This window comes from Cornus florida, unplaced genomic scaffold (assembly GCF_030987335.1).
Source record: "Cornus florida cultivar Cherokee Brave unplaced genomic scaffold, ASM3098733v1 CherokeeBrave_3.0.0_Hap2_Chr03, whole genome shotgun sequence".
Taxonomy (NCBI): Eukaryota; Viridiplantae; Streptophyta; class Magnoliopsida; order Cornales; family Cornaceae; genus Cornus; species Cornus florida.
This window is the reverse complement of record NW_026775573.1, coordinates 54,062,241-54,075,919: the sequence shown is the minus strand read 5'-3', so window position 1 is coordinate 54,075,919 and position 13,679 is coordinate 54,062,241. Positions and strand designations below refer to the sequence as shown.

At 32.8% G+C, this 13,679-nt stretch overlaps 1 pseudogene; it reads left to right on the top strand.

Moving 5' to 3' along the window:
* The window catches only part of LOC132301619 (2-alkenal reductase (NADP(+)-dependent)-like), a 105,563-nt pseudogene that overhangs the window by 75,392 nt on the left and 16,492 nt on the right, over window positions 1–13,679 (top strand).

The following is a 13,679-nucleotide window of genomic DNA, read 5'->3' as shown; positions in this document are numbered from 1 at the left end:
TAGTACAAGAACACCTAGTAAGTGGAGATCCCCACCACTTTTAACTTAGGATTTCCATTCTACTTTAATTCATTCACCACTTTCCTCTCAAGAACCCTAAGAAAACCACCATTGAAGCTAAGCTTGGTTTAAAGCTTTAAGCTTCATTTTGGAGCCCTTTCACTCACCTAAGAGCTTTGAACATGGAATATTTTATTTTCCTCTCACTCTCCTCTATAAAACCCTAGCTTGGTTTTCCATTTTGAGCCTTATTGCATTGGATTATAGAGATTCAATTCTGTATTGAGGTAAGGGGTGTTCTATTTTATTTTTTCTAAGTGAATACATTGTTCTTGTAATGATATACAAGTTGTATGCATGACCTATGTTAAATTAAAAAATAAATGACTAATGGTAGCTTGCTTATAATTCACTTTGAACTTGATATATGGCATGGCCATGACTTGAATCTTGTTGTGTATTAATTTGATAGGATTTAAGTGGGCTTTTAAATCTAAAGAATTAATTAATTTAAGTTGATTTAAATTCTACTTATTTGTACCATGTTTGTATTCCAATTTGGACTTGATATATGGCATAGCCATAATTTACTTCTTATTATATATTACATTGAAATCATTTGAACAACTATTGAAATCTAGAGAAATTAACTAGTTAGTCTACTTAATTTCTATTTTATTGATCTAATGATTTAGTCATAATTCATGGAGCTTTATTGTGTTTATATCACATGTCATGACTTGTTGCTCAACTTGTTTATTTTGGAAACTTGGGATATTATCAAGAACTTGACTAGGCTAGGACTTGGTTTTAGTACGGGGGATTATCCTCCTATATTATAGTGCACACTAGGGGAAAGGTACCCATGGGTTAGTAGCCCTAAAGTGATCTCAAGAGTATGCTTTTAATCCGGGCAATATCCAAGTGTCCACTTTGGTTTGATTTCGCACTTTAATTTCCAAGATGATAACTTTGTGAAATTGCATCTCATTATGCTATGTTGAAAGTTCTAATGTACCTTAATAGCATGGATTGCATTATATTGAATTGTAAACCTTGTGATAAATTAAGCATATGCATGCTCATTCCCTACAAATAAACTTGTTTATTCACCCTGAAGTTACTGAGTGTTTTCAGGTAAAGAAGCAATATTGTGGGATGCACAACAATCTTAGACTTGCTAGACTACTTGGAGTATTTTTGTTATGTTAGAATATGCACTTGTTAGCATATCTAGTTTCATTTCGCTTATTATAACAAAATATATATTTATTATTCAAACCATGTAATATGCACTTAAGTGCACCTTTTGATACTCTATAGATGTGTTTGTAATGAGGCCAAGGGCCAAATATATTTACTTTAGCACTTGTATACACTTGGTACATTAGTTTGCCTTAAAAGCATGCTTTAACTAACTTTGGAGGTTTAGCATATGAGAATCTTGTAAATGAAGAGTATGAGGCCATGAGCCATTATTTTTACATTCATTCATTCATATTAAGGTTGTTGGCATGCTCACATACTAGAATCTCCATGAAAACCAGTTTAAACCTTCATTTTTTGAACAAATTTAAGAGGGGATTTGAAGCATGGGTTGAATCTTATCATATTGGACATATAGTAGGCTTTTCAACCGCTTTTCGAGGTGTTTCGGTCGACCGATGGCCAATTTCGGTCGACCGATGCATCAAGTCGGTCTACCGAACAATCTAGACCTTACAAACCAGATTTCAGAAATGTTTCTGCCAATTTTGGTCGACCGAAACTCCCCTTATACACACAGCAGCTCTGTTATGCTCCAGCACTAAAGTTCCAACTTCAAATGGCCATAACTTCTTTGTTTCTAACCCAAATGGGGTGATTATTGATCCTAAATTTATGAGCTTGAATTCAGCTTTCCAATGATACCAACCATGAATTAAAACTCCAATCGTAGTGAGAGTTATTGCAGTTTTAGTGAGATATGGTCGTGGAAACTCTTAAACGGAGAATGCCACTTCATTCTAAATTCATATCTTTCCCGTCCGGAATCCGAATCAGGCGATTCTTGAGTCCATTTTTATTAATTTTTCATAATATTTCCAATGGTGTACTTGGTAGCATCCACTTCCATTTTATAAATGACCATTTTTCCCCTAGGTTCATTCTTACCCCTTCTTGAAACGTTGCTTCTGCGTTTATTTTCTATGGGTTCTGTGGCTTCATTATGGGTCACATTAGTGTCCTATAGACATATACTATCCCTTGAGGCTTTGGTTTATCATTTGCTTCTGCATCTCAGATCCGTTACTGGATTAACTTTCGGGATACCACTGACACACCGGGTTGGATAAAACCTGGGTCGTCACAGAATCTGTCTAACAATGACCTTGTTCGAGGTTTGCCTAAATTGAAGATGCCTAAGAATGAAATATGTGGTCCATGTCAATTAGGAAAACAAACTAAAGTGTCACATAAGAGACTTATTCAAAAAGTCACTTCTCAACCTTTAGAATTGATTCATATGGATTTGATGGGTCGCATAACACCTGATAGCATTGGAGGAAAAAGATATTTGCTTGTTATGGTTGATGATTTTTCTAGATTTACTTTTGTTGCATATTTGAGAGAAAAATCTGATACTTTTGTGAATTTTAGGTTTATTTGCCAACTTATTCAAAATGAAAAGGGATATCGAATTAATCACATTAGAAGCGACTATGGAGGTGAATTCGAACCTAATGAATTTATTGAATATTGTGATAAGAATGGCATTAAGTATGAATTTTCAGCACCTAAACACCACAACAGAATGGTGTAATGGAAAGAAATAATATGACAATCGCAGGTATAGCTCGTACTATGCTTCATGAGAATAAGATTGTTAGTCACTTTTGAATTGAATCGGTACATACTACTTGTCATATCCTAAATAGAGTTTATCTTAGGCCTGGAACTAACAAGACTTCATATGAATTGTAGTATAATAGGAAGCCCACTGTTAAATACTTTAGAGTCTTTGGAAGTAAATGTTATATCCTTAGAGATAGGGACCACTTGACTCTAGAAGTGATGAAGGTGTGCTTTTGAGTTATTCACAAACAAGTTGGGCTTATAGGGTTTTTAATCTTATAACCAAAGTGGTTATGGAGTCTATAAATGTGGTTTTTGATAATATAAAATCTAAGATAACCTCATCTCAACTTGATGAAGAAGAAATTAATTTTAAAATTACAGGAGAAAAGAAAGAACCTACAATTCAAGAAGAAGAAAGAGTTGAGGATTTAAGTGGAGAAGGCAAAGAAGTTGAAGAAGATAAGAATGAGGAATTTGAGGACACCACTGATGAACCTATAGGAATTCCTGCACCATCTCTAGATATTCCCACATCTAGCAGTTCTAAAGTTAGATTGAGTTATCCAATTGATAATATGATAAATCCATAGGATAAGCATGGTACTAGGAGTATAGTCCGTGATAATGTAGGGCACTCATGCATTGTAGATGATATAGTTCACTCATGTCACATGGCTCAGTTTGAACCTAAAATGTTGATGAAGCTCTTTAAAGTTCTGATTAGCTTATGGCTATACAAGAAGAATTGCTTCAATTTATGAAGAATGATGTTTGGGAATTAGTACCTCGTCCTAGTGATGTTAATATCATAGGGACCAAACGGATCTTAAAAAATAAACTTGATGAATATGGTCTTGTGATGAGAAATAAAGCTCGATTAGTTGCACAAGGATACACTCAAGTTGAAGGAATTGATTTTGATGAGACTTTTCTATTCGACTTCTTTTTGCTCTTGCATGTCACTTTAAATTCAAATTGTTTCAAATGGATGTTAAAAGTGCTTTTCTAAATGGTATTTTGGAGGAAGAAGTTTATGTAGCACAACCAAAAGGTTTTCTTGATCCACATAATCCTGATTTTGTTTTTCATCTTAAAAAGGCTCTTTATGGTTTAAAGCAAGCACCTAAAGCATGGTATGAGAAGTTGACTTCTTATCTATTGCACAAGGGCTTCAGAAGAGGAAAAGCGGATAAAACATTGTTTAGTTTCAAAAAAGGAAAAGATTTTTTTGTTGCTCAAATCTATGTGGATGATATTGTTTTTGGTGCTACTTGTGATAACCTTGTTCATACTTTTTCTAAAGATATGAGTAAAACTTTTGAAATGAGCATGGTTGGTGAACTGACTTTCTTTCTAGGTCTTCAAGTGAAACAACTTGATAATGGGATTTTCATATCTCAATCAAAACATACAAATGAGCTAGTTAAGAAATTTGGTTTGAAAGATTCAAAGCATATTCAAACTCCTATAAGTACTTCATCCAAATTGGATAGAGACTCTGATCCTAACAAGGTTGATCATTTCTTATATAGGAGTATGATTGGTAGCTTGTTGTATTTGGTAGCAACTAGGCCAGATATTTCATTTAGTGTAGGTGTTTGTGCTAGGTATCAAGCTGATCCTAGAGAACAATATATTCTTGCACTCAAGCGTATTATTCGTTATGTCAATAGTACATTGAATTATGAATTGCATTATTCTTCTGAGTCTAACTCTAAGATTACAGGCTATACTGATGCTGATTGGGCTGGAAACAAGGATGATAGAAAGAGTACTTCAGGTGGTTGTTTCTATGTTGGTACTAACCTTGTTTCATGGTACAGCAAGAAGCAAAATTGCATATCTTTATCATCTTGTGAAGCTGAATACATTGTTGTTGGAAATTGTTGCACACTATTGCTTTGGATGAAACAGATGTTTTTGGATTATGGAATTGATCAAGGTACTATTTCTATCTTTTGTGATAATACTAGTACAATTAATATTTCAAAGAATTTAGTTTTGCATTCTAGGACAAAACACATTGACATTCGACATCACTTTCTTAGGGAACTTGTTGAACAAAATTTGTGTCTTTGGAAAAAGTGCATACTAATCAAAATTTGGCTGATATTCTCACTAAACCATTAAATGCTCCTAAGTTTCCTCATTTTAGGAAATCTATTGGTGTCTGTTGTCTTGATTAGATGCATTGCAAAGATATATTCTAGAAAAGATTTTCATGCATATCTTGAGAGTCTAGATTATGTTTTTGGGAAGTTAAGCAAACCATATTGATTAAGTATGTTGAACACAAGGAGTTTCATGACACATGAATTATCTGTGGAAAACATACAATGGCTATGAATTGATGAAATTGGTTTTGCTTACTTATTTCGTATAGTAAATGAATCATTTATACTACATTTACTTGAGATGTCATTGTTTTGGTCAAAGATAATGTTGATATGATTGATCATTGTCTTGGAATTTAAACTTGATTTATGTGTTTTAGACCAAAAGAGTGAAAAGAAAAGAAAATTGAAAAACAGCTTGGAATGAAAAAGTTTTTGAAAAAGAAAGAAAAATTTGCTGTTTTGAAAAAGGTGAGATGGAAAAGACTACCTTTGGGATTTGTCCGAAAGCTACCTTGACTCGAAACAAATGGGAATAAAAGAAAGAGCTTGCTGCCCATAAGTGTGAAAGCCGCCAATGTGCAAAAAGAAAAATGAAGCATAGAGAGAGATAAAAAAAAAAAAAAAAAAAAAAAAAAAAAAAAAAAAAAGAACCTGTCCTCTGCACATGTTGATTGTTTGATTTCTAAGGATATGTAATATCATTGATTTATTATCTGAAATCTGAACAATTGATAGATCATATGTTTTTAGAACTTGGTGATGATTTTGCTACACTTACTAAGTTTGTGGAACTGAAAAGAATTGATCTTGGATATTTCTGTTGATTCCTATAATCTTGTGGAGTTTACATTCTCATTGGTTTCAATTTACAAGATTTATATGGTTGGTTGCTTCCTACTTCTAGGTTTTTTCTTCCTTGATACACTTGTTAATTTGTGACAAAAAGGGGGAGAGAGTTGAGATACTCATCATTCAGGGGAAGAGATACTTTTTGCATTAAGGGGGAGAACTTTTTGCATTGAGGGGGAGAACCATTGTTCATTGCGTTGATATTCAGGCATTCTTAGCTTTGCTATTTTATGCTTGTGTTTATTTTTCTTAATTAAGCTTCACGGGTAGTTGTGTTTGAGCTAATGTGCAAATTACATGTTACTACAAATGTTGAAGCTTCATGAGGTTCAAGAAAATTTTTGCGTTTTATTTCTTGTAAAATCATTGTAATTTACTTTCCTGCTTGGGTAGATTGCTGAATTATTTTTAGGGTTTTGTCACGAAATTGCAAAAGGGGGAGATTGTGAGATATGTTTTATAGTTGGCTAATTTCGTTGTCAAAATAAGTCCGATCGAGTTGTAATTTTTCAGTCCAAAATTTCAAAGATTGAAGATCAGATGCGGATTTGAAGAAGTTCAAGTGTTTATGGGTTGCTACACTCCGGGTTGATGAGAACAATACTTTAGAAAGGTATGTGAGTGAGTGAGAACACTTAGGGAGTTTAGAAGGCTAAAGAAAACCAAAATATTCTATTCTGCCTCTTAGGAACCGGTAGGAATATCTTTGAACGGGTAGGAAACATTGGTTCACAAAAGGTTTGGTCACTACCAACCTTGAACCAATAGGAGAAATGGGAACCAGTAGTCAAAGTACATCGGAAAGGCTTCTAACCTTCTTGATTCGGTAGCCAATTTGGGAACCGGTAGCAAAAGTCCATCTTGAACTGATAGCCAATTTGGGAACCGGTAGCAAGAGTCCTAACAGCATTCGAACTCTCAGTTTCCTGTTCTGATTGTTTCCTTTTTAATCCCAACTTCTTTCCAAGTCCTATGCATAAAAATTTTCATATTATTAGATGGACTAGGGTATTCTAAACTTTATATAAACCTTGGTAGTTATCTAGGTTTATTAATGGCTTTAGGGAAAATTAATTCTATATTTTGAGAAAGCCTTCTAGAGAGAGAAAATTCAGAAAATCAAATCTAATCATTCTGAATTTATTTATGAGAGCATACACATATATTCACGAGTGATTTAGTGTTGTTGTCCTCTATCTCATCGGAATTGGAGCTATACTGAAGATTCAGATATTCCAGATGAGAAGCAGGATTTAATTCTTCTACAATCAAGTTCAGATCTTGAAGAAGAGAAGTAAACGCAATCACACTTTGAAAGGGTTGGAGCATTCGTGGAGTATTATCTGATCTACCTGCTACTCTTCTACAAATATCAAGTGTAAGCCTGAGATCAAGTTGATGTTGGACGAGAAATCGCAAAGCTAGAGGATCGTCAGCAGTTGGTGTGGTGTAGAATGATAAGGTGTGAGCCAGAGTCAAAGTTCGGTATACTTTGTTTCAAGCATAGTGGATTGGTTTACTTTGGACTGCACAGTCCACGAGGTTTTTCCCATAACAGTTGACGTATTTTATCAATTGGGTTTCCTCGTTAAAAATCCTGGTGCAATCTCTCTAACTCTAACTTACTTTATTTTATATATATTTGTGATTATGGATGTTTAAATTGATCATATAATTTAATCAATCATAAATTGAGCAAGTTGACCTTATAATCAGATCTAGGTCATTAAAGGAGTTAATCATAATTAAAATCAACTGATTATTTCCGCACTCCGTGTAACTCTTGTTTCATATTATTGAACGAGTACCCAAGTGGCTTCCCAAAAGAGAGTGATATGTATATAAGCACTGATACGACCATATGCTTAAAGGTGCCACAAGGTTCTAATGGGGTTTTGGTGAAGAATCCCTACTTGTCATGCGACCCTAGATGTGACTTCTAATGCAAAAAACCGAAGGCCTTGACTTACCTTCCTTTACCCCTGGTTCTGTATGTCTCTCTCTTTCTCTCTCTCTATATGTTTTTGTTAACATTGTTGTGTTATGATTTACAGCATGGACCATTTTTTCCTTCTCGTTTTTTTGAAAGGTTATTTTGTAGCATGGTCTGTAATTAAATTTGTTACACAAATGAAGAATGCTTTACATGATTAAAAAAAAAAATGGGGAAGAAATTACTAGTTACTCCTATTTTTAAATTTTAAAGACAAATAACTACTAATTTAAATTACTTTTAAAAGTAGAATCCTACTTTTAACATATAATGAGTATTAAAGTGCTATTTGATTACTCAATTTCACACCTAATTCTCTTATCTAACCAAGTGTGTTTGATAACACAATTTGAATATTATTTAAAATAAAGTAAAATTTTAAGTGATAAAGACATCACTTATCACTAAATGATGAACAATAAAAATTCAAAAATATTTATTTTTTAATTACCACTTAAAAAGTTCAGCATTTAAAAATCAGTCTTTAAAATTTTCAGTACTTAATTTTCAATTTTATCAATCAAAATTCTATGAACGAATTTTTTTTTTCCCGCATTGTCCAACATTGTCCTTTCTTATAAATGTCTTGAATGTTTTTTTTATTATTAAAATACTACCATGTCAACCAATAAAATAATACAAGCTTGTTATTTTGGTTTATGTTGATGATAGTGACTACGAGCAAAAATGGAGATGAAATATCGAAGCTTAAACTTTTTTACAGATGCAAATAACCGTCAAGGACTATATCAACTCATAAAAAGAACAATTCACATGAATCTTGTAACGACCCTAAACTAATACTAGTTATAAAAAAAATAAAAATAAAATAAAATAAATAAAAATAAAAATAAAATAAAATAAAATTGGCATGAACTTTGCTAAAAAGGGGTCTACAACAACCTGCTTAAATAAATAAATAAAAATACAATGGCCTTTCTTGGCCCTTTAAGACTTATCCAACCTGTCCCAACACACAGTACAAATATATATATATATATATATATATATATATATATATATATAAAATACATTCCTAAAGCAACGACATCACCAACCTCCTCAAAATGACCCATCATTATCAACACAAAATATTTGCAGAATCTTGCTTCCCTTCAAAGTACACTACAAGAAAAGGAGGCTTTTGGGACGGTTTAAAAATTGTCTCAAATGAGCCATGTTTTTGGGACGATAACATATCTATCATCCCAAATGAGATATCTATTGTCCCAAATGAGAAAAAATAAAAATAAAAAAATAAAAAAAAAAATGACTGTGAATATTTGTGGTGGGAAAATGTGGCTCTTGGGATAGATCATTTGGGACGGCTTAAAAATTGTCTTAAATGATCCTGCTTATTAGGATGACAACATATCTACTATCCCAAATGAGCTAAAAAATAACCAGGAATATTTTTAGTGGGAAAATTTGGCTGCATTGTATATTTGGGAAAATTTGGCACTTGATTTTCCTCCCTCCCTAATTCCAAATTTCCACGTGCAAAATATTAAAAAATTTCCATACTACACCGTTTTGGGTATTGTAAAGTTGGAAACCCTCTCTCTCTCTCTTCTCATTCTCATCTCTCTCACTATACAACTTAACCTAAACATATATCATCTATCTACTCTCTGTACAGTCGACGTCGCACCAGTTGCAACTATCTCACACTGGCCAGTTCGGCTTCTCATTCTCATCTCTCTCATTCATATACTCTCTCTGTACAGCCGACGATGTCGCACCAGTTGCAGCTACTTCATGCGGGTTCGGTTTGCCACACTCTTCTCGGGGTGAAGCGATACACATACGAAAAACCATGCATTGTGGATAAGGTTGTTGAGGCGACCAACTTTGACATGGATCCACCAACTTTGAATAAGGATGGCTTGGAGGTTGAAAGTCTTGTTGCTGAAATAATTCTACAAAGTAATGAAGAATCTCGTCATGAAATTGACTATTTTGACAATGATGATGAAATCTTGATTGAAGACAGTTCAAACGATGAAGAAAAAGATGATAGTGATTTGGATTAAATGTGAAATTTTTTTTTTTTCTGTTTTTTATTGAGCACATGAAAATTGAAATGTTGAAATTGGTTAAATTTGTCTTCAGTACTAAGCTTTAACTTTTAGAATATGTGTTTTATTTTTTTGAGTAACTATTAATCTCTTTTGCAATCACGTGATTTAATTTTTTCCGTTCTTTTAATTATCTATTGTTTGGCCATTTTGATACTTTCCTTTGTTACTTAAATTTTATTTTCTAATCTATTTGTTTCATAAAATATTATAAAAGATTTGATTCTCTTATTGCAGTAATCTACTATAGCGTCCAATTGTCGGTCCTTGAGATCCAACAATGACCTTGCCCAGAACATTCATGCATCTTCCCAGCCACAACCAGCAGTGGAAGGTGATTATTTTTTATCTTTACATTTTCTAAACTTGTCCTTACATTTGAACTTGGTCCCAAAATACTCCTTCATGTTACTCTCATGAATTTCATTTTTCAGGTCCATCAAGAAATGTCAAGAGGTATGGTAAAGCTGTAAACAAAAAAAAAAAAAAAAAATTGAAATTAAAAAGCACAATGGGGGGATTGTTCCGATTAAGTTTACAAACGGTTATTTGAAACCGGTGGAGGAAAATTCAGATGTTTGGGAGAGAGAGCTTAGGACGATTGCTTGTGAACATATACCACTATGGTATAAGACTTGGCCAGATGTCCCAGACTATCATAAAAAGCTCTGTTACACTAAAATAATGGTATGTCTTGCTTAACCCATATCTTAATTCCCTTTTGCTACTATAACATATAATTTTTTTGTAAATTTTTAGTTTATACTATTTTTAAAAACTGTCTTTCAAAGTCATCAGTAGGATTAAGTGATGTTCATTCCTTGGCTTTGTATTTTAGCCGGAAGATTTTCATTATAATCTGCTTCTTGTTGGGTGCTTGAAAAAGGAATCTTTTTTGATTATTTACTGATGTAATAGAATGAAAGTTCTATTTATTTTACTTTTTATTGGGAGATAATTTGCTTACAAAGATAGGTAGCTGACCATATATTCATGAATTTTACTGCAAATTATACTTCTTCTAAATGACATTTGGTTTTGGCTTATTCATGTGAAAAATAAAGGGGGAATTTGGAATTGACTGCAATGTTGATGAAAAAGCAAAGGAGGGTGCAGATCTCTCATTGGCCACTGCCCATAGAAAGTTTAGGAACCGTTTGAAAGATCATTTTAACAAGTACGAGACAGAAGAGAGTGCACACTGCAACCCACAGCCTCGTGTGCTCTACGAGGACTGGCAAATCATATGCGATAGGTGGATGATAGACAAATTTCAGGTTAATATAAACTACCTAGTTATATGTTTTTTTATTAATGTTTCTTTCTTTTCCTCATTTGTTTATTTTTTAAATTACATTGCAGGAAATTAGTGCTAGAAACAAAGAAAACAGGGGAAATGTAAAGATGTTACATTCTGCTGGGTCAAAGTCTTTTGCCAAAATTCATTATGAATTGGTAATATATAACACAATACTTTGTTTTTATTTGTGTATTTTGTTCTCATTCTACAACCATACCTTGTAATGTATTAAAAAAATAGAAAAAATAAAACTACAAAAAGAAGCTGATGAAGATGATGAACATAGCGATGAAGATGGTGAACATCATCTCGAAGGACCTGCCATCAAAATGTACATATGTAAGTTATGATTTTTTACCCCATAGAAATTATTGTCGGGTTTTAAGAAGACTTTAATGTACATTTTTCAAAAGCAAAGAAGACAACTTTAACAAAAGCTGGTAGACTGGTACAAAAATTAAAAATTTGAAGCTAAAATTCAATGGAGGTACATGATTTAAACTGTGTTGGTGGAAGTTAAAGCTAAGTTTGTGAATTAATATATGAATGTGTGATATTGTGTCCATTAAGTCTTTGTGAATTTCGTAGACTTCTCTATATTAACTCACACAAAGCTACAACCAATAAGAATCCTAATTTAATATTTGTGAATTTCAATAGGATCGGTAACCTATATAACCTCTATTATTTACAATTTTTTTTTTCCAGATTTTAGTTGCCTTCTTTAAGTTGTCTTCTTTGATACAAGGATAAATATATTATAACTGAATTCACCTTAGTTACCAAGCAGATTTAGGAGGGGTTTTTGTTTGGTCCATGAAGTGTTGAATAGTGGCTTTTTTGTTATAAGGATAAATATACTTCAACTGAATTCACATTAAACCAAACAGATTCAAATTTAATATTTTGTTTAGTCCAAGAAATTATTCACAACAAAGTGGTTCATAACTTTGTTTGGATTCTGTTTCTTGGATCTCTCTCTCTAAGTTTCAAATTAATTTATAGAGTGTGTAAGTAGAATGATTCTTAGTGATGGTAGCAGTTTATGAGAATGTCATTTTGTTTGCTGGACTAATTTTTTTTCCACGATAGATTTGAGTTTTCATTTTTCAAGTGCAAATTGAATATGAGATTAAGTTCAAGTTTTGATGTTCTAGTTTTTTGATGATACTCGTGTTTGATATGACCATATGCATTTTCAGTTAGAAGTTTATGTCCCTTACCAGCTTTTGTTCAACTGGCATATGAACTTATACAAAATATTATTGATGCATCTTTCTGAGTACTTACTCTACTATTACATATACTTATAAATAGTTTTAGCATCTCAATTTTTGTAAAAGTATGATGTGTTGGTGGATGAATGGTGAAAATTTAAAGTAAAGTGCTTTATTAATTATAGCATGATGTGTATGGAGATGGATAATAATTGTTCTTCATTTAATTTACTTCATTGATTTTGCAAAATGCGGGAGAAAATGGTGGCCAATCATTAGATCCATCTAGTTATGTGGATGCTAGTAGTTCCTCAAGTCGTAAGAGGAAGACAAACGCAGAGTGGGAGGTAGAGTTGGAGGCTGAAAGGAGGAAGTCTAATAGAGAAGAACAAAAATATAATGAATTGATAGAGTCCGTAAATGAATTAAAGGCAACTGTGAAATGTATCTTGGAGAATCAAAGGGTGTCTTCTCCTCAATTCATGTTCACACCATTCGGCAGATATTGTCCTGCACTTGGCAGCCCACAGCAGCAGCAGCCTCCTTATGGACCTTTTGGCAGCCTATTAAATAATCTGCAGCCACCATTGTTTGGCCCGTTTGGTCCGAATAATGAATGATTCCAACTATGTTATTGATATTTACATATTATGCTATTAGGTACTGATATGACCATAATTGATATCACTTTGTTTTTTAATTAATGGTTATTAAATTTAACTTTTTTGTACTTATTTTTACTTTACATTTACCTTCTTTATAGTTTAAATGAATATATAAGATATAACAGGAGGTAGGCAAAAAGAGATTTGGACTACTGAACTACTAGCTGGCATACCACCATTAAAAAATAATAATAATAATAATAAAATGGAGTAAAAATAATAATAATAATAATAACAATAATAATAAAATAGAATTAGGGACACAAAGAATTCTGTCCCAAATACTTAATTGGGACAGAAAAATAATCATCCCAAATACTTAATTGGGACAAAAAACAACCGTCCCAAATACTTAATTGAGACAGAAAAACAACCGTCCCAAATACTTAACTGGGACAGAAAAACAAGTGTCCTAAATACTTAATTGGATGAAAAAAACATCCATCCCAAATACTTAATTAGGACGGAGGCGAATCTTCCGTCCCAAATAAGTCTTTGGGATGGATTTTTATTCTGTCCCAATTAGTCCATCCCTAAAACCTTTTCCGGATGCAACTAATTGAGACGGTGACATTAACTATTCCTAAAAGGTAATAGGGACAATTTTAGTACTTTTAGGGAC